Source organism: Halichoeres trimaculatus, unplaced genomic scaffold (genome assembly GCF_033239565.1).
Source record: "Halichoeres trimaculatus isolate MK-OKI-2021-1 unplaced genomic scaffold, fHalTri1.1 fHalTri1_scaffold_6, whole genome shotgun sequence".
NCBI lineage: Eukaryota > Metazoa > Chordata > Actinopteri > Labriformes > Labridae > Halichoeres > Halichoeres trimaculatus.
The window spans coordinates 28740781-28764201 of NW_027437184.1; the positions used below are offsets into that span (position 1 = coordinate 28740781).

General features: G+C 39.5%; 1 protein-coding gene across 2 annotated transcripts in view; it reads left to right on the plus strand.

Annotated features, from left to right (window-relative positions):
* pcp4a (Purkinje cell protein 4a) overlaps positions 1-23421 on the plus strand; it is a 59177-nt gene that overhangs the window by 20287 nt on the left and 15469 nt on the right. The gene's annotated exons all lie outside the window — the stretch shown is intronic.

The window sequence follows — 23421 nt, forward strand, 5'->3', positions numbered from 1 at the left end:
GCTTTTATCCTGGCACATGTCATCAGTGAGTGTGATGTCATTGGATGCTAGACAGCTCTGGCCCCTTTGTCGATAAACCACTTTGCTAACCACACTGAAAGCAAATCTGTCAGTGGTTACATGTGTCAATTCTGCCATTCTAATTAGTCTGAACTAAAAAACAAACAAACTGATGATCGTTAGATTGAGGCTTTCACTGCTCTTTGCTTTGCTGTCAGAAAGCCCATGTGCTTATAGACAATTTGTGGTCTAAACACCGACGTGTTCAACATGAATACAGAAAGATCTGTCCCTTTAAAGCGCCAGACAGACTGAAAGAGATGTCAAGCACACCCACGCTGGTGACAGCACTGAAACCACCAACTCCTAATGTGAGAAAGATGAAACATCTGAGAGCTGAAGTTTAAAGAAAACATGACGACGCAGGTGGAAGTTACTGCACTGCTGACCTTTGGTTTCACATTCAACTCAGTCTCCAGTGACTCAAACTACTGTAATTTTTTTTCATCCATCCCACCGACACCAAGCTGCCACAGGTTCAATCTGAGGTTTTACTCAATTTTCCTTTTTTTTCATATCATTCAGTCATGTCAATAACGAAGAATGTGCACAAAATTGTCACTTCACACAAAATAACATGTGTTGAATAATGACTGAAAGGCATAGGCGGAAGCAGACTGCTCATAAAGGCCTATCCTGTAATCAACTTTGTTGGCTACCAACCTCCAGAAAAGCAAAGAAAGAACAACACAGATAATTAATCACACTTATAAGCTTCAAAATAGCTTTACAAACCATTTTCTTAAAAACGAAATAAGAATGACACATTTCTAAATTTATGCTGGCATCATTCCAAAATTTAACTCCAATAATAGAGATACATCTCTTTCTCAAACTTTCTTTCTTAGCATTTTGCACAGTAAATTTACAACACCTCTGAGTTTATATAGACTGTCTTGAATTGAAAAGAACTTTTGTATTGAGTCAGGGAGCATTTTTTAATTTTGGTCTGAACATAATTTGCATTATTTTATAATAAAACAGATCAGAAAATTCACGTCATCAGAATTTAGAAACAATAAGTCTAGTCAGCCTTATTGCTAATACTTATTGCTCGTTTTTGCAATTTTATTGCTGAATTTATGGTGGTTTTAAAGGTGGGGCCCCACAATTCAGCACAGTAAGCCACATAGGGAACAATCAATGAGTGGCAAATCAAACGCAAGGCCTTGGAAGATTTGTACAGGATTGCAAGAGATTTTGAGATTTTCCCTTTAATGTATTCAATGTGCTGTTTCCATTTTAGCTTTTGATCAATGACAACCCCAAGGAATTTAGTCTCAGAAACTCTTTCAATTAAACATTGCAGATTTTCAATGTAGCATTACAATCACTGTCATTGAGATTCCCCAAAACCATAAATTTTGTTTTCTTGAAATTTAGAGATAGTTTATTGACATCAAACCAAGTTTTGAAATTTTCCAGCTCCATTTCTACACAAGACAAGAGCCCCTTTAAATTCATACCAGAGCAAAACGAAATGGTATCTTCTGCAAATAATACATATCCAAAAAAATCTGTTAAATTGCAGATGTCATTGATGTAAAGATCAATAAGTAGAGTACTGCTTTGATTATTTTCAATCAGTTAATTTAGGTAACTTAGTACTTGTCATGCAGAAAATGCAGGGTGTGGCTTTATATTTTGGATTTCATGAAGTAAATAAATGAATATGCAAAAATTAGGGCTGTCATTTTAACGCATTAATTAGATCAATTAATTACACCACATATTAATGCGTTATAAAAATTAACACAGATTAATCTGGATCCCATACCCGCGGGGCGTTCAAAGACGCACTTATTTTTTTAATGTCTGGCATTAACAAACCGTGTGTCCTACTTGGAAAAAGAGGTGTTCTCGTCAGATTTTCCAATTTCCGACGGTCCCTGAATGTATCACACGTGAAAAAAACGGAGGGAGGGAAGCGAGAGTGATTTGTGACTGCCTTCAACATCGCGTTTATTCACACGTCCTTTTTGAAAATCTGCAGAAAATCAACCGTTTGCTCTAGCTCAATTCTGTAAAAAACAGATAATTCTACACTCTTTACTGCATTAAACAAGCCCTGAATGATCGATATATGTCCTGTATTAAAATCTAAAGAATTCTTTAAAAATTTACTTCCATCTTCCTGGTGTCATGTTTCAGCTTGGGGCTGCTCTGCACCAATCAGCAACAGTTTGTGTGTTCAGAGCATGTTAACCTGAGAATACTTCACTTTTCTTTGATCCAAGACTTGAATTAAGTGTTTTGTACATAGTTCCTCACAGTTTTTAGCCTTTCGCCCTGGTTTTCCTGACCTCATAGAAGTATAGAAGTTCATATTGCAGTGAAAATCGAGTCAACATTGAGTAAAAGCAAAAACCGTCCTAAAAATCAAATCAGCTTATCTTAAATGCAGGAATGCGTAGATTTTGTAAAGATAGAACCATAACACTTTTTTCATGTGTTCCTTATGCATCAGGGTACCTAAAAATGTGTTGTTAATATTCCAACCTTATTTTTTTTAAAAATGTGAGTGTCTTTTAATGTAATTTTAATGTCCTGGAATTCAAAATCTTTATTTTGGGAACTTAAGCAGATATGAGATTAAAATGCGATTAATTCGATTAATTAATTACAAATCCTGTGATTAATTAGATTAATTTTTTTAATTGCCTGACAGCACTAGTAATAATATAATTACTAAATGTATTATATAAATTATATTTATTCACATTAATATTATATAAATTATATAAATTTAATAAATACAACTTCAAACTTTTTTAATTGAAAAAAAAAAAAAAAAAAAAAAATACAGATTGCATGGTGTCGGTTCAGCTATATTCACACAGGCACAAAATTTCCATTCCTACTTAACCAGGGAATTTTCCTGCCAGTCCTCTCTTAAAACTTCTGAATGGGTCAAATTTTGTGTGTAATGTATGTTCATGTATGTCAGAATGATGCAGCATTGATATAAGATGTCTCCACAGTGTAGATCTCTGGTGCTTTGTCAGTCATTGTGTTGTAAATGTGACTTTTATGTCATGTCCTGTCTTGTTGGACAGGACCCCATGCCTGCCACCTCCCTCTTCTGAAAGGGAACACTTCATGCTATGAGGAACATGTGTGAACGAACAACTTTGGAAACTCTCAGGGGTGGGCATGAAAAAGAGGTTGTGAGCCGGTATTTAATGATGTAAAAAAAAAGAACAGGCTGGTGTTTTTGTCCTGCATTGACACCAAAATGTACCTTAGAGAAACGTGAGAGGACAATTTTTTCTCACAGTCAGATAAAACAATCGTTTTGAACTAAGCTTTTTATAAACACATGCTTTAGATCAATGATAGTAAAAAAAAAAAAAGTCCTATTTATAACTTGGTTATGCCTCAGCTCTAAATATCTCACTGTGACGTCTTTCAGGGCTTGTTACATCATCAAAGAAAGGCAGGCTGCCGTTCATCTACCGACGCTGTATTACTCTTAAAGCCATTAACCAACACAGATAACCGTTCCCCGTCGTGGCTTCAAGTTGCTTGTTCAGTCAATCAGTCCCCAGCGGTGTCACTCCTCCACGCTGTCCGCTGCTTCCAGTCTGCTGGTGTGGAAGCTGCTGAGGAGCTGTAATGGTGCTGGGATGAGCCGTCTGTGACCTAGTTTTGCTGTCTCCTCGTTAAATTGTTAATAGATCCTGAGTGCAGCATGGAGTCTCTCTGGGGAGTCCGAGCCAACACAGGAACCAAAAATAGCCCCCCACAAACTGGGAGGTAATTTATTTATTTTACCAATTACCTCCATGTCCATGCGGGGCCTCATGCTGCTGATTCATAATGTCAGGAAAAGAAGAAAAACACATACAGCGCCAGGATCACATACAGAGGGAGTGGAGTCATAAATCTTTAAAACTGCAGCATTTCAAGTCAACCTGAGTCTGAAGATGCAAATTCTGACCTTTACTGAAACTGAAAACAAACTGCTCCAAACTGACAGCTGTTTGTAATTCATTTACATAATCGCTCTGCACCAAAAGAGATTCAACTCTCATTGCACTGTTCTAAATCTGCAAAAAAAGACAATAAGAAGCAGTGGAAGGACTCTCTTTTTAATATAGAAGTAGCTCAAAAATGTGAAATCTATTGATGATGATCTTTGATTCAAAAAAGTGGAAGTTAAAGTAAAAAGCCTAAAGTCTAAAGTAGAGCTGAAACAATTCCTGGAATGATTCAAGGTACTCGATTACAAAAATTACTCGAGTAATTTTCTCCGCCTCGAGGAATCATTTAATTTAAAAAAAGATCAAAGAGTGGTATTTCAAATAGAGCTGAGGCCATATGAAGAGAGTTTTCAGAGCCCTCAAGCTAACTCTTATACAAAATAGCAACTAGCAACAAATCTAGCTTCTTTTCTGAAGTTTGGCGACTAATGGGTCATTCTATGAAACGGGTGCTATTTGGATCCGCAACATTTGATGAGATGTACAAGGCACAAAAAATGTGTCAAAGTGTGTTTACAGATTTTGGAGCTACCAAAGCAAGTGCTCTTATTGACATGCTGTATCAGAAAATTCTATTTCTTAAAGAGAAAAATTTTTATATGAAAAATAACTAGTCTTTAACTAAACAAAAATGTATTTCATCCGATTACTCGATTAATCGATGGGATTTTCAGTAGAATACTCGAATACTAAAATATTCGATAGCTGCAGCCCTAGTCTAAAGTATGCGTTTCTTTGAACTGAGCGGCATGGAGAGTCTCAACTTTCTTCCCTGATTTCACAGCAACAACAAACCCAAATGATCTTGCATTTCACATGTACACAGATTTGTGTACATGACTGTGTAAAATATGGACGTAGTCTCGCCGACGTCACCCATCTGTTTCTGAAACAGAAAATGAAGCACATTTGCTATAGCGGCCATATTGGTAGTGGCAAGGGCTTCGCCTACAGCCATAGGGCGCCGGCCGTCACGTGACCCCCAGCTGTGCCTCTTATTGGGGGAGCTCGCCATCTTAATATCCCCTGAACGGCCGGGTTAGAAAAAAAATTCACCCCCCCGTACAGTGGGAGCCAGTAGTAATATTAGCGAGTCAGACAGGAGACGTTTTTTGAACCAGGCTGTAAATAGGTTAATTTCTGCTTTGAAAATGGCTTTTTTTGGCTTGGTGTGTTTGTGACTTCCACCACTTCCAGAGCCAGCCTCAAGTGAACACTCGAGAAACAGCAGATTTTTGCACTTCAGCATTGTCTCATATTCTCAGACCGGAGGTTGCCGCTTGCTTCACGCTATAAGGGCTGCTTGACAACAATTTGTTTTAACTGGAACTTTCATTGACTTATATTTACTTTCTTTTGTCATGTTTACACCAAATGAGAATAACATCATCACACTTGGTGTGAAGTGAACACCACATTAGAGTGTTATTTTATACAGTTTGCTACCTCAGTAAACATTTACACAATGGCTTTTTGGCTTCTGTCTACACAGCTGAAACAATTCCTCAAGAAAACTCAGAAAAGCTGACCCTCCATTCTTTGCACCCAAGCCTGGTTCAATCCACAAGACCATCAAATGTGTTCATCGTTTTGAACAGAAGATTTTTTTTTATCCAAATCAACCTCCCATTACTTGGAACAACGACTGCTCTGGTTGCAGTATTATAACCTGCTCAAATCCATGTTATCTGATGGGACGTGACTTTTTCTTTTCAAACTTAGTTTGTTCCTGTGCTGATTAAAATCCAACTGTTTGCTCACTTTTCCAGGAGTTTTAGTTTCTTTTTCTTTTTTTTTAAATGCTATAAACATGGTTTAACACCATGACAGACAGCTCTGTCTTTCCTGTGCTGCTGTGTGCGCCAGATTAGGAGAGTGGAGGATAAACTGCAAGAATAAACATAACGAACACTAAAACAAGAGACACTGAGAAGAGGATTAATCTGCCAGTTATAGTGAATTCCCTGGCTTTGCTCATCAGTCCCTGCTTTGCAGACTCTTAACTACAGAAACTACCATCAGTGCAAGATGTCAGCACCTGTCAGTATAGATGCGTTGGGAATCCTTACATACAAGCAAAGTTTTGACTCAAAGTAAACAACGGCAGCTGTAAGATACGAGAAAGAAGAAACTACCAAATGCTTTAAAGTTCCAAAGTTCCCTGTATGTTTCTGCTTACATTTTTAAAGGGTTGACGTAACACTTTGTCCAGCTGTGTTAAAAAGTCACTACATGAATCAGTCCATGATAAACAGCTGTATTCCCATCCCACAGCTCCAAGTGGAAAAAGTTGCTCTCCTAAAATTAATCACGTATTGTTCCTCAGACAGGGCCATTTGTGCTATTGTACAGAAGGACATCATCGTTAGTGTTGTAATTATCATCATTGCCATCTATTAGTCACACTCCCTCTGTCTCCAGCATATGGAACCAGGAGCAGATAAACAAAGCCGTCCTCTGGGACTCTGCAGCTCTGCTCACAGGAGCAGCTCCAGCAGCAGCCAGAGACACCGTTAGGTTCAGTTTAACTCACCGTGCTGTTGGCACTGAAGGCATGTGAGACTTTGCTGTAGTCCAGCTTGTTAATGAGGAGCTGTGGTGGTTGGCAGGGCTGGTGGTGTCTGTTGATTTGTTGATTTGTGTGTGGTAATTGTGTGTGTGCAGAAGGCAGGTTGATGGTGTTATGACTGTTCTCAGAATACTAAACAAAGATTTGACCGAAGTTCACTGAAATATACAATCCGTACTGCAGCAGGCCTTAACGGGAGCATCTGAGGCCTGAAGTTAACTTATCAATATATATTTTTTGATTCAGATTTCAAATTTGCACATGAAACAGTAACAGAAGTTGTCTCACTACTCCTTTTATTTGCACTTTGTAATAATCAGAGAGACACTTTCAGTCACAGCTGTATCATATAATACTAGGGATGGGTCCTGAAATAGGTACTTTTATAGGCACCGACTGATTTCTGTCAAAAGTACAGAGTACTGATTCACAAAAAATCAAAGAGTACCATGTTTAGGTACCTGGATGCATTCTTGTGACTGTGGAAGTGGAAGAGTAGGCGATTTTCGATGCTGGACATGAACAAAGCATTGCAAGTTTATATTAAATAATAAATAAATACATAAAAAAATAAATAAATAAAAACACACATTTTATTATTAAACATATTGACATTTTTACTGCATAAACAAAAAAAGTACAGAAAATTGGTACTGGTGGTATTGATAAGAAAATTCAGCCCTCAGGTCTCTTGAACTGAGGATAATGTCTTAATGTAAGAAACCAAACTTTGAAACCAGTTTGTTTCTTTTTTACTTTTATTATTCTTTACAAGAAACTCAGGCTTCATTGTTGATTGTGGCAATTTATACCAAGACTAACATTTTCTGAGTTCCATTTTTACAATAGAGGACTTACTGAACCCAGTACAGTAAAATGTAGTGTTGTCACGATACCAAAATTATGATTCGATACGATACCTGCCTAAAAAATGTCGATATCGATACCATGGCAAACTTAAAATAGAAGAAAACGAATTTAAAAAAACAGCTTGAAGAGTAATGAGCAGGTAAAATAACAATGCCAGACCTAAACAGCCATCTGTTGTTTTCATGCTCTGCACACTGTAGTTTAGCCTACACAGTGTGTTGATACACTGAAAAGTACCTTTTTTAACATGAATACTCTTTAAAAAAAAAAGTGTACCCGTGTTATTTCAGCTCTTTTACAGATGCAACATTTCAGTGTCTCCTATAGGTTTCTTCGTTAAAGTTAGAAAACTACTTGTCACTTATTTGAACTGTGTCAACCCCACACAGCTTTGTGACTCAGGGCTGCGTGTACCCCACAGCTTATGTGTTCATGACGCTGATTATTCGTCGTATCAACAATAAGTCGTAGTGAACTAGTTTTCTTGTCACCAAGTAATTGACACTCGTTTGACTTTTGTGTTTGGGCACGTCCTTTGAATCTGTCACTCTTGCTCTTTAAGGAGGTGAGGATGCTGAACAATGAGGCGCTTCATCATGTTTGTAGTGTCTCCGTGTGTGTGTCGGTAGTAAGATTTACAGACAGGCTTTGATACGTGTATTAGCTTACGAAGCCGCCCCGACTGTCGGCTTCGCACACAAAGTAATGGCAAATTTCGCTCTGTGCACCGGCTTTTTTGACAAGCTGCGGCCGGTTCACAGGAGCGCTGTAACTTGAACCCATGTCTGTAACTCTGTCTGTACTTTTACATGCAGCTTAAGAAATCAAACTGTGAGTTTGTCAGCGCGAGATCGGATAATTAAGATGCACGTTAACAACTTTGTCGGACTGAAAACGACCAAGCATCGACGCGAAGCTAATACAGGCTCACTGTCCAACTTCACAACACACACACTTTGGAAAGAGAGCAAGTCTCCGCCCACTCCTCAGAGAGGAGAGAGGACCCAGCTCGGTGGTTGCAGGCTCACAAGTTGCCTGTGTCAAAATGTATCTGATTCAGACAAAAAATTGCCTTGGAGTATCGATACTTAAAACACGTGGTATCGTTTACTATTTGAAAACACGTGGTATCGATACTTTCTCAGTATCGGAATATCGTGCAACCCTAGTACAATGTCACCAAGGAGAATCCTTAAGCTGTAAGAAATAAAACTATTTTGAAGGGTTAATTGTTGTTTTAACCCAGTGCTTCAGAACAGTGAGTCTCATATGGGAGTACAGAAGTACATGACAAATGTTCAAAAACAAGTTGCATCACATTAAATATTGAAAAATGTGATTAAAAACAAGTTAATTAAAGCATTAAATTTATGTCTATGCAACATCAATTAAGGGCACTATTGTATAGTAGAGCATTTCATTCAAAAGATTATTTGCATAACCGCTTGGACTAAACAGCCTGTCTGTGATGACAAATGTCGCGTGAGCATTCATGGGTATTTGCATGCTAACAACGCAGTCAGGTGGATTCCGATGGACAGGTGGTTTAAACGAGACAGAGCAGTTGGGGAAAATAAGGTGGATGATGAAGAAACCATCAAAAGGATATCAAAAAGTGAAAATATTGCCAGTATCTGGAGGAATATATTCACTTTATTCATACAAGGGGATACTTGACTGAAATTATATTTGAAAGGGGATACACAAAGCAAAAAGTTTGAGAACCCCTATAATAATTATAATAGTTATGATAATTACAGACACAGCTGAATTAACTCATAGGAGTTGTTACTGTGAAGGAGGAGGCTAAAAGCCTTCCTTAACTCCACCTCTTTGCTTAATGCAAGGTCGACAGGAGTCAGGCTGAGTTCAGTGTTTCCAATTTGGCACCTGCTGACAATAAGCTCAGGAAGCTGCTCTGTATCAGAAACACACGAGTGATTTCACAGAGTAAAACCATACATTATATATTCATTCTATTGTTGTCACGTCCTGTGAGCCGAGTGTATCATCACACCGTCTGCTTGCAGCACGTTTTGCAATTTGCATTCAAGTTGTGATACACCATTTTTTCTAAAGCTGTATAATCTGTAAATAAATTATGGTGATACATTTTTAGATCAACATTTTAATGCATCCCTTCTTTGTAACTCCGATGTGTTAAGTCCAGATGCACTTCTAAAATGCACCAAGTACTTGTGAATGCTGTTTTGCAGATGGTGCTTTATTCCCACTTTAACTCCTCACAGTTTGGGAACACAGCAACTGCTAGATAATGGCCTCCAGTTTGGGCAGTTTCTGCCTGTTGCTGTACAAAAAAACATTTTCCATGTTTGTGGAAATCCTCTGCTTTGTCTCAACTCAGTTCATCTGCATCCCACTGTCAGACCCCGCTTACTGAATTCCCTATTTTCAATCAATGACCTGAGATCAAAGATATCAAAATAAATGTCTGATGTATTTGTCTTATCAGGATAAAAAGAATATCAGTGAGTCCTTTTGTCATGCTGTGCTTATTGGGTGGGGATTTAACTGTGACACTAACCTGTATGAACCTGGGATAGAGAGCACAGATGGATTTTTAGTCAGTGTGAGGTAAGTTTACATTACAATGATCCCAAATGGCAGAAAGTAGTTGGAGGACATCAATACCCAGAAATCAATTGTAGAAGTCAGCAGAGGAAATCAATTATTCTCCCACCCGGGGCTTCAGCTAATGAAGTGTCTGGATACATGCCGTGTAGAACTAACCAGGATAGACTGTGTATTACTTTAGCTCTACCTAACAATGACTGAGTGCAGAGATTGTTTGGTGGCTTGTTGTGAGACATTACTGGTGCTCAGCAGAGTAGAAACAGTTAATGCATCACATCTGCAGCACTCAGAGGATTTACTGCCAGTCACCAGACCCTCAAATTAATTACGGGGAAACTCCTGGGTGACAGTAATGGGATGCTGCTCTCTGTTGTGGTCACGCTAGGTGATTTAGACAGAAACACTGCTGGTGTTTTCACATAAATGCTGCTTAGTGCAGCTCTAACGCACAGTTAGTTCTACCATGTCGTTACATCCCACATCTTTTAACCCAGTGTGAGCCAAGCAGGTCTCTACGGTCCGCTCCAAAACCTGGATTAAAATATTTTAGTCCTAAAGAGCCCAAGAGCCTTGGACTAGCAAGAGTTTGTGTCCTGAATCAACTCTTTCCAATATTTTTGAGGTATTTTAAGCATCACTCAGGTTATTTATTGATTTATTTAATTTTATTTATTTTATTGTTTAATTTTTTTTATTTATTTATTTATTTATTTATTTTTTATTTTTATTTTTATTTTATTTATTTTTTTTTTTGGGGGGGGGGGGGGTTGTGTCTGATTTCAGATATTTACAAATTACGTGAAAATTTTACATTACATTTTTATTAAATACACAACTCGATGGGAAATTATAGTGCTAATCATTGAATTTTGAATTTTAAATGTATATTTAGATAAATAATTATGGCACTATTTATTACATTTTAAGTTTATAATTCGATAAAAAAATATAGTGCCTATTATCAAATTACAAATTTATATTTATTCAATTAAAAAATTTAATTTCTACTTAGCATTTTTAGTGTGGTCTTTGTTTGTTGTAGTCCAAGCAGCATCAACCTATTACCCTCAACCTGAGCAAACAAATTGCTTAAGTTCCAAAAGCCAACCAGTACCAAGTTGAGAAACGATTGCCAGAGCTAACTAGCTCGTCAACAGCTTTGGATGGATTTTGGTTCATATTTTTTCATGTTTTCTGGATGCTGATAAATGTGGAATTGACGCTGGGGACACACCAGATGCGTCTCCACTCTGTTGCGTGTTGTCTGGGTACATCATCTCACAATGGCTGCATGTGTAGTCCAGCATAAAGCAGGACCTCCAGACAGCTGGAGATGCAAGACTGAGAAGTCCTCATGCTTCCAATTCGTTTGATGATCCTCTCCTTGTTAGTGTTGGGCTCTAAAACCTCAAACCTGTTGACTCCTGGCCCAGCTGCGCTCATTATCTCAGTTTGTTAATGTTGCTGTCAAGGTAAATACTATGTGGTCTTGACACAGTTTGTATTATTCTGAAGATTGGCATTTTTAGTTGGTTTCTATGCACACCTTCCCGTCCCTTTTGATCTACCCTATGGTGAATTAATGCGTCACAGCATCCAGCAAAAAAATTGAGTATCTGCTGCGACCTGCCAGAGCAGGGAAGCAGCTGGACTGCAACAGTGGATCCAGATGCTAAGCAGCAAAGCTAACCATCAGTCCAGACCAGCAAAATATGAAGAAGGAGGAAAACATTGAAAATGACATAAGTTGCTATGGCCAGATCATTTGGGATGGTTAGAAACTTTTCACATGCAGTTTACATGCTATTACCTTGTGTAAATACAGAGACAAGAAAACTACAAATGAACAGTCAAGTGAAGATGAAAATGAAACTGAAGTTCAGCTGGACAGCGTTGGAGGAGTACAAGTTTGTGTGAGACTTGTGGATTCATCATTTAATGTCGATCCCCATAAACACGCAGTGTCAAAGTATGTATGTGGTGACACTTGTATCATTTAAAATACACACATACAGAAATGGCTAATTACCATTTAATTAATGTCCAGAATAAAAACAACACCCCGGACAATCCTGCATCATTATGATGTGCCAAAAGTGGTTTAAAGGTAGGTGTATCATTAATGTGATTCATATTAACCCTCTCCAGATTCTGCTAACTGAACTTATGTTGCTGCATTCACACATACTGAAAAGTTTCCTGAAATCCAATGGGGAGTCGATACCAATGTGAGAACAGAGCAGGAAGGATAAACCACCAGTGTGCAGGCAGGGTGATAACTCTGGTTTCATGAGACTTGGTCCAGCTCAAAGTCAGGGCCTCGTAATGCTGTGTTGGTAGAGCAGACACCCCATGTACAGAGGTTACAGTCCTCACTATGCTGGCCACAGGATCCCAACATAACTGGTTGAATGTCATCCCCATTTCTTCCCCTAGCTTTCACGTCCCTCCATTTCATCCAGTCTATTAAAGACCAAAGTTGAAGGCGGAGAATCATCTGTTCACACATGGCGTGTAAATGTAAAAGCTGTCATCACAGTGTATGTTGTGAGCATGAGAGGATGCGGCTTCTGCACGGTTCTGTACTTTTCCTGTCATGCTCTGCTGCTACTTAGGACTCTGTCCCATAGGTGAAAATTGATGCTGTCAGAGACATGTGTGAACAAGCAGCTTGGAAACAGCAGCGGAATTTTAGAAAGTTTCAAGGGAATGGAAACATGGAAATGTTTTATGAGTCAAGTTTCTAGATTACTCTGGGTCAACAGCAAAAGAGTAAAAAATATACAAACCAGCAAAAAAATTGAAGTATCCTACCTTTATCTAACTGTGAAAAAGTAAAAGTAAAGACCCACAAACAGTGAAAATTTGACTTAGCAGAAAAGATACCAACATCTTTAAAAGTCTTCTTCACTTTCTTTTCTCCTCCGTATGAAAAGGCGTTCTAATTATAACCCACTGAAGCTCCTGTGCCACCTGCTCCTTTAACACCTTTTAATCATCATGATAGCAGGCCGCCCAGTGAGGTGTCCCTCGCCAGCTCCTGTAGCACACCTGATCCTTTACAGGAGACAGAGCTGGGTTGAAGCGGAGGTCACAGCTGACAGGTGTGAGGGTAAATGAAAAGACAGAGAGAGGAGAGGAGCTCAGATGTGCTACAATGACAGCTGAAGCTTACATGAATCAGTCTGAATCACACACACACACACTTTCTCTCAGCGCTCTGACCTGCTCTCACTCTCACACACTCCTACTCAGCATTTGTACTACATCTCTACAACTGGAGAATCTATTCTATTTTAATCCGTGTAATATTGAATTTAATGTGGCCAGCTGGCTTGTTTTTTCGTGTACTCTTGTGTTGTACCTCCTGAGCTGAAGTCACTCTAACACTGAGACTTTCTAAAGTCTTTGTGCTGTCTTGTCTCCAGCTTTAAATTTGATTGCAGTGTTCAAGAGATACAAGGAGTCTTAAGGAGGATTTGGTCTCTACCCACACCTTTCTAACCCACAACAGATCAAGAGGTGGAAGAAGAGGTAGAAATCAATAAAGAAAGCTTTAAGAAAACTGTGGAGGTGAAAGCAAAGTTTTTGCCAACTTCCGACCACATAACACAAACTTACCTCAAGCTTAGATTAAAGCAGGGGTTTAATTAGCTCAGTACATTTAACACACTTAAAGAGGGGGTATTCTGCTTTTCAATAATTTAAACATGAATGTAAAGTAACAATGCTGGATGTTCACACCAAACATGTGCAGATTTTTAAACCTCTATTCCTTCATATGTTTTAGAAATCACTGCATCTGTCCGTCAACTGATCAAAACAGTCTATTCCAAAACAAGCACAATTTCTCCACTAGACAAGCTGAAATGATGACATCATAGCATGAGTATCACCTAAATGGCCTCAAACACCAATGTCTCTGCTCCCAACAGGCCTGCAGAGGGCTGGCCAATCAGAGAGAAGGGGATTTGTGGGACTCTAAAAGAGACAGCAGATGAAGGGAGGCTGAAATGAGGGGTTCTAAAACACCAGAATGAGAAATAGTCCTTTAAAAAGAGTAAAATACCCTCTCTTTAAACTCAAAACCACAGCATCAGGGTGCAGTTAGTTGAGATAGCTAACATTAGCATAGCTTGTACCACTGGCATTTGGTCCTCTTTGTGGTTTAATAACTAAACGTCTGGGTCTCTTTCTTACTTTTGTTTTCTGAAATGCTGCGGTGACTCCTGAATCTCCCCTCGGGGATAAATAAAGTATTGTCTATTCTATTCTATTCTATTCTATTCACTGTTGTTGAGATTCTCTCTTTCTCTGCGATACATGATGCCTTCTGTTAATTGTACTTGTTTACATCAGGCATGTTTAAAGAGAGCGTGGGACAGACATGCACCAAACAGGGACCAAACAGGGATCAGGAATCAAACCTGCCACCAGGCAGAGAAACAAAGGCTGTAGCTTCTGTTTATGTGTTGGCATCACTCCACTGACACAACAAGAGCTAAATATAAAAACCATGATAATCTAATACATAAATGTCCAACATTTGACTTTTCGAATGATACCTCAGTATTAATCCCAGCTCTTCGTCTGTGACCAGCGTGATGTAAAAGATAAAAAGAGGTCATCTCTCCAAAGAACTACAGGAGTCCCACAAAGCTCTGTCCTTAGTCCCCTCTTGATGGTGACTGTACGCAGCCTATTTAACTGCCAGTATTATGTAAAGTCAGGTTGATGTAGAACAGAAGTTTGGATGCAGGTTTTAGGCCTCATTTACATAACGGTTCACTCGAGAAAGCAAGAAACTCAATGAAGAAAAATCTGTGTTTACAGGGAAACGCTGAGGGACTGAAAACACCATCCACCAGCTGATTTCACTGATTACCTCACCTTCAAGCACCTTCCCCATGGTAACTCTACAGGGACAAACAGCTCAAAGGGCGAACACAAACAAACACCGTATAGTCTGTTAGCTTAGCACTAACAACTCAGTGGCTTCAGTATCAGCAGTGTGGAAATACATCAAACTAGAGAGTGAAGACAGTCCAACAGCCACATCTATGCTCATAATGCAACGTAGTTTACTTACAGAGGAAAGGCTGCTCCGCTGTTTCTGTGCTTTAAAAGAACAGATAAATATCCACAGAGAGAAGATGACAGAGCCCAAAACTTGGAGAAGAAGGTGGGACTCAGGTGTATGCCATCTCACTCATCCACGGTATGTCTCTCCGTTCAGACACTTGGTCTAAAAGCCTGCTTCACTGAAGCTGTACAGAACAGTCCGTAGCAACATGCGGGTATGGGACGGTGGTGCGATCAGTTTGACATCAGAAGTTTGTCCGGTGTTTCTGCTGAACCTCGCAGCAGCCGAGATTGAGCCCTTGGCATGGATGGTTCAGGTCAGTTAAAGTTATAATCCAGTGTTTAGCAAAATAAATATTTCCATGAAAGGGGGAAAACATGACAACGTACGTTGAAAGTCTCTCACCGTCTTCGGAGAGTTGCGTTCAGGGCAGTCTCTGATTTTAGCGTGCTATATTACATGTTTACAAGTTTTCCACCGTTTAGGGTTTGCTGAAAGCCTTGAGAAGCGTAGATATTTTTTTTCAACTTCATTTAGAGAGCAAGCTGGTCATTTTCTGCAAATATTCGGAGAAGACGTGAAATTCAAAGAGATGTTGATGAAACGCTCCCGTCTTTTGAGTCACGTTAAGACATGTTTCCAGATTTGTATGTGATACATTCAGGCACCCTCGGAAATTTGAGAATCTGACGATTACTCCAATGTTTTCAGTTTTCTGGATTGGACAAATGGCTTGTAAATGCCAGTTTTTAAAAAATAAGTGGTGATTTATTCCCGCCGGGTTTGAGATCCAGAGGGTTTTTAACTTCAAAACCAGCTGGACTAAGTGAAACAGTTTTAATAAGCTTTGACTATTATTTTTTAACTATTCAGAATTGTTGATACAAAAAACAAAAAGACTGTGCTGCTTCACTTTCTCACTTCTTTAGCAAAGATTATCTCCAAACCTAAAAATCGGATCCAAACTTAGTATCAGCCGATACTCAATATTAGATAATCGGGATCCGGGGCAAAAAATGCTGCTCGGGACATCCCTTCTTCTGATAGAACACTGTAGACCAATAGGGAACAATAGTTTTGATACCAGATAAGTAAACTTAGTGATGTTAATGTTGATGCCTATGAGAACAGTTAGGTAGTGGGTTTTATATTGTTTTATACAAGACTGACTAAAATTGCATTGTTGCTGAAAAGGCTCAGCTTTAATCTAAATTCCTGCAACCTCTTGGGCCTGATTAAATTCACCAGAGAGCCTCATGTGTACAAGAAAAAGTCCCTTTATGTCATATTTTGTAGCAAAGGGCAACCAACCAGCTTCATGTGTTGAAAGTGAGAACTATGATTAATATGTTTTGGTATTTTTATTCATACTCACTTTAATCTACAGGAAGAGGCTTCTGGTATGAATACAATGTCTGAGTTATGAATTACTTCGGTGGAATCATTTATCAGCAGGAAAGCAGATCATCCAGGGAGGGAATACCTGAAACACAGAGAAGTTTTGTCATTCAGGCTGAGGTTCAGCGTGTGTGCTGTTCTTTATGTGAGTGAACATCTCTCAGCTGTGATATTCAGTTTGATCTTAAGACACTGAAAAAGGCAAACATCAGCACTGCTGCACCAGCAGTACTACTGTTTTTTTCTTTACGATTTAAAATCCCGACTGAGGTTCTGGGTCCTTTGTTACAAAAGCTGCTTGCAAACAGAGCGACAAAACCTCCTCAGCTTCTTAAAGAGAGGAAGAGACGCCATTCGAGCAGTGCCAAGCCTGAGCAAAGACGGAGACGGGCCATGACAAACATCTCATTTAAAATTCAGTCATTGCTTCTGAAAATCCTCGTATGAATTTGTATGCAAATGCTCCTTTCTTCTCGCTGTTTATGAGGCTCGGTAAAGCAGAGAGTGTGCTGAAATGATTGAGATAGAGGCTCCACCGGAGAGGAGAAAATTGAGCAGAAAAGGGAATAGTGCTGGGCAAATTGTGCTAATGCGAGGAGAGTTTCCCCCCTGCACATTAGGAGCGGAGTTGTTATGTTGTTATGTAAGATCAGACTGTATCCAGGCTGAAAGAGGAAACAGGAGAGTCTGGGGGAGGGAGGGGGGTGATGAAGATCAAAGTACTGTTGAGGGAAAAGAGGAGGAAAAAGGAGCAGCAGAGGATACAATCCTCACTGTTTATATGAGGACATGATCACATTATCCTCCTTCAGCCTAGCCCCCGTCATCTTTCATCTGCTTTTTAGTTTTTATCAGATGGATTCAAACCACATTTACCAATAATAACCATCTAAAGCTTTACTGTTTTTTGCTGCTGTCCACTCTCTGTCCTTTGGACTCTAACCTCACTGTAATCTGAAACACAAAGATTAGAGCGGATTAGATCTGCAGACTTCATAGCAGCATCAACAGGCAAACATTTGGATCATGACTTATGGACTTATGCAACCAAATCTCGATTCTAGAATCACGATAAATAATAGTATCTCTGATTGCCCGCTCAGACTGAGGAGTGACGTCTCAAAGACGGGATAGCAGCTGATACAGGTTGAGTTTTGTTTCAGCTGGCCCCACAGTGTGTTCTGTCTGATTTCAGCCGACAGAACGGAAAATATTAGAGCAAACATGCAAGTTGAAAGTTTTGCAGCTTTGTGCAGCTTGGTCTTGTTTTGCACCAGTTTATCAGCGCCTCAACTTTCTGCCATGAGCAGAACAGCGCCGAATGCTCCAACAGAGCTCAAATCTGTCCTCTTTAGAATGAAAGCTGTGAGGAGAGAGTCTCTACAGACATTTGTGTAGATTTTACTGTTGATTTATTCCTGGAGTAAGCAAGAAAAAATTACTTAATACTACTTACTTCTGTCTCTGCTGCAGCTTTGGACCATCTTTATGCCTGTATCAAAATGTGCACATAAATGCTTTAAGTGGGAGAACCCCAGACAGATTTCACCCTGAAATGCATGTTAAATATCAACGTTAGTGTAATAAATTAGATTATGTGTTTCCAGTTTTTGGGCAAATCAGGTGTCCTGTTTGTCAGAAAATTTGATTGTGACACTCAAATGTATGAACTCAGTATTTGTTAAAATCCTGCACAGTTGCAAAAAGCAATTTAGCACGTTTCCACCAACTACTTTAGATCAGTATAATTTGAATCAATAAAGCCTGGTCCTGTTTTCGTTTCCACAGCCAACCATGCCCCCTCGTGGTAGGCGGCATGTAAAGCTGGAGGCCAATAGCATCAGTTACATGATAGCGAGACACCATAGCAGTGCGACACAGTGTACCCTGCTAATAAATTTAACTAAGAAAAATGTGGCACAGTAAACAAAGAGCAATGATGCAATCTTCTTTGTGATTAGCATGTGGCTTGATCGGTTTAGTCTGGCACCCCAATGGAAGGGTTCCAAAAAGTGGTACGCTACAGGTCAGTAATTTAAGAATCCATACCGAGATTAGATTCGTTAGTGGAAATGCTACTAAATGCTACTAAATGCGTGCTGTAATGAGATGAACTGAACTGAACCACTTGGTGGGAACAAAGCTTAGTTTTCTTGGACCGTTTGAGGTTGTCTGTTGTGCTGGTAGTTGTGAATCAGATGTTTTCTAGTAGTGACGCTTATCCTCAGAGTAAAAGCCAAATTCCCCTGAATGAATGCAAAGTGATTTAAAGTCTTTCTTTAAGCTAATTATGAAACAATACTGATGATGCCTCTTTAAGAGCTACAGCTGCAAACAAGGTAATCAACAGAGAGATGGTTAATGTGAATTGCGTGTTTCTGAATACATGTAACCCCTGCTGCTGCTGCTGCTGGTGTTGACGTCAGATGAAACGGTTCACAAAACCAACAGATGATTCTCAAGGTTTAACTAAGCAGGATGAACGCTCTGTATACATATAGACAGGACAAGACCCCTGCAGAGGTTGCACAGCTAGTTATGGGAAACTTTTTCCCTATGGGTTAAGGTCTTTGCACACTGCATCTGTTTTTTTTTCATGCACGTTAAAAAATAAATTCATCCCATACTATATTAATCATGTTTCACCCAGAAACTTCTGTCCGTCATTTTTTTTTTTTTCAGAATAGGTTCCTTTTTTTTTTTTTTTTTTTCTTCCTCATTTGCCCAGCTCGTTTCCAGGGTAGTATGCCTATTTAGAGACACCTTATGCTACATGGAACATTAGGGATGGTTACTGGATTAGGTAATTTTATAGGTACCAACCAAATTCTGTCTGTATTACCGAGTATCGATCTACGTAAAATCAAAAGGTACCATGTTTAGGTACCTGAACGCATCCTTATGACTGTGAGGGAGTGGAAGAGTGGGCAGATTTCTATTCTAGACATAAACACAGCATTACAAGGTTGTTTGTTGAAGAATAAAAATGTAAAACTCAAAACTTTGAGAATTTTAAATAAAACAGATTCATATTATTACCACATTAACACACACAAAAGTATCGAAAATTGGTACCAACCGATAACGGTTGCCAGGTACCGGGCAGAGCTACTGTATAGTTTTATATGTGAAAGGTACCCATCCCTATGCAACATCACATTTTCACCATTTATCACACATTTTCCGTAATTTCAGACAAAGTTTAGATGATGAATGTGTCTCCTTGTGTGACTATGTATGTGCTTGTGTTTGTGTGTTTGTATGTGTGCTCATACCTCAAACATACTAACAGCCTCGGCTCAGGATCAGTTGCTTGATGATTTCATTTTTTTCATATTGCAAGTTTTCGCAATTAAGTAAAAAATAAATGCATTACATTCAGTATGCGAGGTGTCTTAGCATGATGGCTTAGGGATCTGAAAAACCTATCCGAAAAAAAACGTACCCCCTGTGCAAAGGCCTTTAGTCCCAGTGTTTGCAGGAAGTTCCAGTTTTTAGGATTCGATGCATTCATGCAGAAGATACTAGAACTAAAGGCTTCATTTCAACTGAATTTGAGTCTTTTTCCAAAGTAAGAGACAAAAATAATCCATCTCAGGATACCTTTATCGCAGCACAGCCACCCACCAAAGACACAAATAGCTCCAACACCTCTGAGCGCGATCAGCCAGATTTTTAATCTAAGAATATTTTCTATCTGAAATGAAGCCGAATCTGAAGAAACCTTTCTTCACAGACTTGAACCTGCTCCTCTCATTGCTCTTTGTGGCTCCACAGTCCTGGTCCATCTGCTCAGAGTTCGAGCGGGATGGTAAAAGCTAAGGGGCTACAACAGGGGAGACAAAAGGGATGAGGGGAAGACGGAGAGTGATGAATCAAAGTGCAGAGAAAGACTGAAATGTTGTGACTTGAAGCCTGTTATTGATTTCAGCTTACAGAGCATTCGTCTTGGTTTCTGGATATTGCTCTGCATCTCAGTTCTGCGCTGAAACGATCACTCACACATTATTGTTGCCCTGCTCCCGGACGTCCACACTGCCCGCCTCTGTGCTCGCTGCCGTCCTGGTGGGTGGAGGTGTGATGTATGGCGCCATCACTTTGAGCCTGACTGAGGAGCAGAGCTGCCGTCAGGCAGATGAGCGTCAGTGTGGTGCTGGAGTCTCAGCGGCTTTGACTCTCTTTGAGTTCTGTGTGTAAACAGAAAAACAGATGGCCGTCGATGCCAAACAAGTTTCTGCAGCTCTGATGAAGGCAAACAGAAACATGAGAGGAAAATGTCGGCTTCATTTTGCCAGGTTTATTAGCTTTGTTCCCATTTGGCTCATAGTTGAAGATAGTTTGGCATTTAGAAATAATTAAAAGGATTAATGACTCAGGTTGGAGAGATGCTCTCTTCTTAAATAGGAATTTATGAAGTACAGTGTGCTGAGACTAAATCACACCCACAACCATGAGCTGTATGAATTATTCAAGTATAAAGTTAATCACAATATCTGCATCTATAACACAGCAAATACTTGAGCCTGATTGGTCAATGCAGGAGAAAGAATCCCTACAGTACAGTTTTTCATGTTTTTGTTTTAATTTTGATTAACAGTGAGTACATCATGAAGTCATAGGTATCAAATAAAACCAGTTGCTCTTTTAGTCCTCTTGGGGTGGTTTTGAGTCGTTTCTTTCTGCTGCTGTCAGCAGAAGTGAGGGTCAGGAAGGATTTGAAGTTGATAAACAAAACACTGAGGCACCAGGGGGAGAAGTCCCGTCCGTCTTTGAATCAAAGGAGAAAACTTATTTTAGATTTTTTAATTAGGACTGCAGCACGAAAAAAAGAAATAGTCTGGGACTTTGAAGTACACCTCACACGCCACCACCCAGGGAAAACATTAGCCAATGCGGGTTAGCACTGAACTAGCTCAGCACATATTGGACAGAGTCTTTTCAAATCAAAGTGAGTGAAATCCGTCACTTTCATGTGTAAAAACTGGCTGCTCAGAGGAAACCAACAGGAAAACATGCTCCATAATTTAACACTCATAGGGCCTGATCTACTAATCTGCAAAGTTGGTTTACTAACCAGGTGCAACATGGATGTCAAATGCAAAATAGCATGTGCAATCCACTCAGCATGTTTGCCTTCATGAATATGCAGAATATATGCACAAGTCTGTGAGGAAGGGATGCTAATGTAATGCAGAGTGGTTTTACAAACCTGAAACTGTTAGCAGTCGCTGTTTTTGCATCTATATTTAACATGTTTGAAAAGCAGGTGTAAACTTGCACAGCGTTACGTACAAATGACAGATGACAGACGAGGGAGAGAAAATCCTCTGTGCCCGTATCAACACAAATGACATAGTCTCTCACCTCATGTGCAGCAGCCTGTGACCCATACATCTGATTTTTTCCAACTCCATGGCTTAAAACTTCATTTTCCCTTTACAGCTAAAATACAACAGATGCGTCTGTAGTGTGTCTCCATTCCATTACAGCAAACAGATCGAATAGGTTTTATTAGAAATCAATGTGTAGATCACCTGCAAAATACCCACTAAAAGAACGAGCAAATTTTTCGTTTGTACAGTGGGGAAAATAAGTACTGAACGCGTCAACTTTTTTCTCATCACATTTATTTCCAAAGATGTAATTCTAACAAAATTTCTACCAGACATTGGTATTAACTCAAATAACCCACACATGAAAAGAAATCACAACGTTCAGGTCCATAAATAATGATTATGTGGAATTAAGTACGATAACAGGAAAAAAGTATTGAACTCACCATGGAAAGGCTTTATACTTTGGCAAGGAAATGCACAATACCACCTGAAATCTGTCAGTAATTATTACTTAAACTTCTAATTAGTGCAAACCAACATCAGCTGGGCTAGAGCAAATTGATGGTCCTATAAAAAAGGTTGTTTTTTCACCAAGCAGTTAAATATGACACACCTCATGATGGGTAAAGGCAAAGAGCTCTCTGAAGACATTCACAACCTGATTGTTGCTCAGCATCAGACTAGAACTGGTTACAGACTTATATCAAAGCACCTGAATATTCCAGTCTGCACCGCTGGGGCCATTATTCGCAAGTAGGAGAAGCACCACCTTACCATCAACAGGCCATGCACAGGAGCTCCTTGAAGATTTCTGACCAGGGAGTCATAAAGATAGTCAGAGGAGTACTCAACGAGCCAAGGACCACCCTGAGAGTGCTCCAGAAAGACTTGTAGGCAGCAGGTACAATTGTTACAGAGAAAACAATAGGCAATGCACTCCACCACCATGGCCTCTATGGACAATCAGCCTGCAAGACTCCATTACTCAAGAAAAGGCATGTTGAAGCTGGTTTAAAGTTTGCTAAACAGCATCTTGACAAGCCTGTAGAATACTGGGAGAATGTTGTCTGGTCAGATAAGACCAAAATTTAACTTTTGGGCTGTCATACTACATACCATGTTTGAAGGAGAAATGGCACTGCACATCACCCCAAAAACACTACACCAACAGTGAAGTTTGGAGGTGAAGCATCATGGCATGGGGTTGTTTCTCATCTTATGGTGTTGGCAAACTTCATATAATTGACAGAGCAATGAATGGAGCAATGTATGGGGAAATTCTTGATATGAATCTGCTGCCATCCACCAGGATGATGAAGATGAGACGTGGCTGGACCTTCCAGCAGGACAAGGATCTAAAGCCCATGGCAAAGTTGACTCTCAAATGGTTTCAAAAAAAGAAAATCAACCTGTTAAAATGGCCTAGTCAATCACCTGACTTAAATCCAATCAAACATTTGTGGAAAGAACTAAAGAAAAGTGTTCACCAGAGGGCACCAAAGAATATTCCAGATTTAAAGACAATCT